Raw genomic sequence first — 6249 nt, forward strand, 5'->3', positions numbered from 1 at the left:
TTTTAAAGTTTTTGTAACGATTACTGAGACACTCATGACTGAACTACCCCAGGCGATTATCTATAAACTTCCTATGGGACGAGGAAACATCTACCCCCATAAGGTATATACGCATGCACAGCTACAAATAATAAGATAATTACAATATGTAATACCTATATAAACTGCAAAGCCTTTACTAGTGATCACTGATTCAGGTGCTTAGGGATTTATTTGCATGCGAATGTTATTACAATCTATTTATTTTAATTTTAGCATTGTTTTACTAAATTACCTGCTGTGTACAATTTATCTCAACGACACACAATTAAGTTTTTGGTACTTATTGTTTCATCTTGTTTCACCATAATCTGTTTTCCATACCCGTATATCAATTTATTACGACTTATAAAAAAAAGATACGCAATCAGTATAATGGCGTATGTTCACTGTTTTCATTGTGCTCGGGTAGTTAGGCCATGACAGCATGCGATAGCTTGTGACGTGTGTGGGTTTTGGCAACATTGCACGCGCAACACTGGTAAGTACACTTTTAAATATATTCATAAAGTCTCATATTAATAAAACTATGCTTAAGCTGTAAAGATAATATACAATATTGCCACCAATATCAACCATATTTGATAAAATGTATGCGTTGCACCCTTAGAATTGGTTACAATCAGCCATAGTATGAGAAACAATTATAATGCTTAAAACACACGCTTATGCGCTAACTTTATATATATATATATATATATATATATATATATATATATATATATATATATATATATATATATATATATATATATATATATATATATATATAGATAGATAGATAGATAGATAGATATATTACATGTGTGAAAATCTTCATATGGAATAACCATTGAATTGGAAATAGGGGAGCACGAACAAACAAATTTATTATTCTTACGTACTCGACCTTTTCTTAAGTCACAAGTGCTGCAATGAAACATAAAAAGATGGCTGTGCAGGCCATTGAAAATAAAATTATCAACGAGACTTTTGCCTATTGCTAACTTTTACAACACAGGGCAAAAAAATTAAGAAACCGTTCTTTATTTAATAAAATTCTCTTTATTTAAGAAAATTCTCTGGTACTGATGGCAATATTTAGCTTTATGTGTTCCATTGAATCTCGTATGAAAACTTGGCATTTGCATGTTTTAATTGTGCATCCTAGAGAGTATGAATCTAAGAAGATAATATAATCAATTATTAACTCTAGGAATATCCTTGCTGGCGTACAAGGGAGGCTGTAAATAATAGAGAGAAAATCAGTTTTACATGCAGGCCATGCAGAGAATGTAATCAGGTATGATATAAAGCAACTAAAATATAAGAAATCATTTTTACCACATTTGACCATGGCGGTGGTAAGTGAGGACAAAGACGAGCCGGTGAACCCAACTTTGTTGTATATATAAACAAGTAAAAATATAGTTGATTAATCTCTCATAAAATTCACAGCGGTTATCCGAAATGCTGCCGACAAGTTGTAACACTGCTTTGTTCATGATGCGCGTTTATCGAGACAAATTTTGCATTTAATAAATATACCATAATCGTTTACTACAAATTCCTGTGACCATAGCTGTACCAGATGAAGACCAAGATGAACAATTAGACCCACCTTTTTTGGAGTTAAGTGTAAGTGTTTAAACTTCATAAAAGCGATACGAGAAATTTTAAGGACACTTGTAATAAGGTAAACGACAACAAAATCGTGTTCATGGCGTATTTATGTTGTATATATAAACAAGTAACAATATAGTTGATTAATTTCTCATAAAATTCACGGGGCGGTTATCCAGAAAAACGGTGCTGGCATCTTTAATTTAAAAGTGCCCTGATTTGCCTATTGTCTGTATTTGAGGTGGGGAGAGAGGGAGAGCACGGATACATCCAGCAACAACTATCGACCCTCCTTAAGCGAATACAAGTTTACTCACATGCAAAGTTTATATTTCTGACATTGGAATTGAACCTGCGGCGGTGAGCTGGATGAATTCGTAAGGCGATGAATTAAACAAGGTTATCGAATGGTTAATATTTATATTTCTATGAGTCACAAGTTGCCGTTATACATATGACGAAAATAAAGTTGCATTATCTGGTGCGAAGAAAAATAGAAAATGGAATCGTTTTTATTGTTTGATTTATTTCATTGATACCTAGTATTGGCGAGTTCCTGTTGCTGAGTCAGCGGAAATTGAAGTGGATCCATATGGGCGAGTAGGATTGTCCTTAACCCCGACACAGACACTTCATTCGACATCAGCGACAGAAAAATTGGTCCAGTGAATCTTATTGAAGGAGTACGTATATGCAAATAATACTAGTAATATTTGCAAAGTGTATGAGAAACGTTATTATAAACTTGATTTTGAACTCCATGGTAATCATATACAAACATGAAACATGTGCAACCGTTATACTTCCTTAAAACATAAATGCATCAATTTTGTATGATTGCTTGCATAAAATTGTTTATTTCAGGTCAATGCACGATATTTTGACTGAGACGATGGTCGAATACCGTCGTATAACGTATACAATCCTAGAGGGATCTTCACAGAACCATACCCGGCTATTGGTGTCCAGTCTTGGTTATTATTATGGGGTAAAGGTGTGTGAAAATGCAAAATTATAAATAATAATGTTGTGTATGTGTGTCTCTATGTTTGTAAAATGCGCGAAACGGTGACATCACAATGAATACACACCAGCAAACCGGGGACACACCTAGAAACGGGGACGTCCCCGTTTTGTAATGTCGGCTTAAATGGAATGTCAAGGCCTTAATGATACAAACCTTTAAAAAAAAAAAAGCGTGTCTGAGCATCGCCCCGTTTTGTCGGTATACAAAATACACGTCCCACTCGACTCAAAACCTCGATTGTATCAGTCGAAAAACTGCATCCCCGTTTACGCGGTAAAAATGCAACCTGTTTTGCTGTCGGCTTGCGCACTTTGCTTCTGAATTACCGTAGATGGCATCAAGAAGAACTAACAGTATTTAAATCGTTTATGTAAACATAGACAAATACATATGATCTATTTTATTTTTTAACACGGACAGCAATATTGATATACATGTCTATTAATGGGAAGTCCAATATTCATAAAACATTTCGCCAAATTAGATCGGGAGCACAAGAAAATTGAATAAAAGGTTTCATGCAGATATTATGTATGGGTTTATGATAGGCAAGAGATGCTAACCGTTCATCTGTGCTTGTATATTGTATTTCCTTTTTAAATCAGAGCATTAATATTATTACATGCAAGGGGTCTCTTTAGTGAACGAATGAAAGAAACCATAATAATTTTCCTCTAATTAATGCATGACCCCAAATATCACAGCTATACATTTACATCACAACTTCACGAGTGCCTGCCTATCTCACAACTGCATGGTTTTTCGTTATTACATTTCCGTAACTTAGCGCCGGTACTTAAACACTGCACATGGAGTCGTACAATCAGTTCATACAGTTAGATTATAAAAGGGACTATTTGGTTCCAGGGACACTTATGCGGCTATGTCCTGAGCTCACTGAAACGAAACCAAGCCATCATATCTAAAAAAAAAAATTAAAAAAAATGTGTGTTTCATATCTAAGAGATCTTGTTATTCTATGGCTTATTAATGAAGGAGATTGAACTAAAATGGCAAATTTTAGTAGACGACAAACATAATATAACAATTCCACATGATAATTTCAATTTAGTTTGTTAATATGGATGTGAACTATGTGCATGAGGTGAGATTACTGCAGTATTTAGATTGAATTGATCCTTATTTAGAATCAAAATACATACTTACTGAATGTCCGCTAATTGATTGTATAATTTCTAACACTGAATATTTGTGTGTCCCCGTTCTGATGGTAGCGATTGTGATACGGTGTTTCTTGGAAATTAACCACAAATCAATTACAAATGACATAAATATCAAATGCGTAGCAAAATACATCTTTCTCGACCTTAATTTGTTAAAATAAAGTTGGCCCCATTTTGATGATGAAAATCATATGTCCCCGATTTGTAGGTTTTACAAGAGTGTGTGTGTGTGTTTGTGTGTGTGTGATATCAAATCTGTATTTATATTACATTTCCTCATTGGACAAGACTGTTCAAGAATATACATGCATGCATTTTTGTACTTGCAGCGAGATAACGTAAACTCTGCTTTGTGGCGCTGCACTCCTAGAAGTGTCAACGTGAAGTGTCCAGTGACAATACGCCAGCAAGGGAACTTGTTTGTTCAAAGCTATGCTCAGCACACACACACACAAGCTGTACCTGACCGTCAGCTAAGGGCACAGGTGTACGCCAAGGTAATTTTTTGTCAGCATAGCATGTCACATTGGCAGCTAACTGTTTAATTTGTACAAAATCAACGCACATTTTGAATTATAAGAATCAAATTCATGTAATGAAAATTCTTGGAATATTCAATCCTGACAGTGGTGATATTGAAGGCAATACTCGTGGCATGAATTTCTTAGTGATTTTCATGTTTGTGGCTTTCGATGTAAAGGCGAGAAATTTCCATATATGTGTCAAGTGCTGGCCATTCATTTCCTGCCCAGCGCTCACATACGTCAAGCAGTGCAGATGCTGAAAATGAAGGCTACAACCGATGCTACACGGACCCTTATCGGATACCTCCGCAGGCACTGGCTGGACAACCCAGTGTTTCCAGCTGAGGCCTGGTCAGTATACCGCCAGAAGGTACGAACTAACAACGACGTTGTTGGCAAGAAAAGCAAAAATAAAGCATATCAGTATAAAGACAGTAGTCTGTTAATGTGCATGTCATAATTCTCAGTATCATAATAATATTCATTCGTGCTGATATATACAAAATTATTACGTTTACAATTCAATTGTTCGTTATCTGTTTTACATTTTCAGGCTGGCACGATCGTCTAAATTCAAGGGCAGTACACATGGGACTAGGCTTCTACCTGTTAGTGCCACTGCTGCGGAGGGAGGCCGATGTCGTGAGCTTAGCCGTCCAGTGTATCGACATAGGACGTGAGAGACGAAGCTACAGATTTGAAAAATCATTAAACACACTTTGGGACCAGTACATGCAGCACGAGATCAAAACCTCTAAGTTTTTGAACGCCGTAGGCGAGCTGTATGGTCTCAGCGTGTTACTATAAACACTGAAGCAACAACACAGGGTTCCCACGCTACCGGGAAATCGGGAAAAAGTCGGGAGAATCATATTTTTTTCCCGACCGTGAAAAGTCTTTGAATTTTGCAAATATTGATGAAAGTCGGAAAAGTCGGGGAAAATATAGGAATTTTCAGCCACCACTTGACGCCCGAAACAATCACGTAATTGAGTCGTAACTAAACTGATCGTCGTGAGTTAAATTTATCGAGTTTTTTTTCTAGCATGGTGGTGGCAAAGCGTTGCCGCTTACCGGATGGCCTAGCAAACTGTAAACGGTGTTAGATCGAGTGATACATGCATGAAATCGATATGAAAACTACTTATTTTCTTAGAAGTTGTTAGTATTAAAATCGTTATGTCTTTATTCTGCTGAAAGAGACGATTAAACTATCGTCGTTGATGAAATGTGACCTGGTACCTGCCATTTGCATTGCTAGTCGCATGAGTACACAAATCTAACAACCCACGTTTTCAAATGTTGTAGAGAAGGAAAAAAAATGAAACAAAAATTTTTAAATAAAAGCCGTATATTGGTTGTAATAAACTACAAAAAAGAAAGAACATAAAATTCTCCATGTTTGTATTTTCCGAAAAGAACTTCTGGAGTTTTGTTGTATCACGTGACTACCACGTTGGTATATGCTCTGTGCTAGATAAATCAGACTGGCCAGATTGCTGGTGTTTACAAAACGTGTCTGACTTTTATTTGATATAATTTTTGTACAACAACAATATAAAGGAGTTTGTTGTTGATATCACGTGACTATTGGACTTCCGATGTCGTCATTTGAGATTTCTGAAGTCATGTGACTTGTAATGCAAATGGTGAGTACTGGGTCATGTTTCATCTACGCCGTAATATGGTCTTGTCTGTCAGCGGTTTAACGACATAATGATTAAACTACTTGCCATTTCTGAGAAAATAAATAATTTTCCTATCGATTTCATGCAGATATGAATCGATATAACATACGTTTAAATTATCTAGGCCTGCTGGCAAGCGACTACCATATGTCGCTACCGCACGGTGGCGGCAAATTCCAAATTTT

The sequence above is a fragment of the Sinohyriopsis cumingii genome, chromosome 12, assembly GCF_028554795.1.
Source record: "Sinohyriopsis cumingii isolate HCF-2022 chromosome 12, ASM2855479v2, whole genome shotgun sequence".
Classification (NCBI taxonomy): Eukaryota; Metazoa; Mollusca; class Bivalvia; order Unionida; family Unionidae; genus Sinohyriopsis; species Sinohyriopsis cumingii.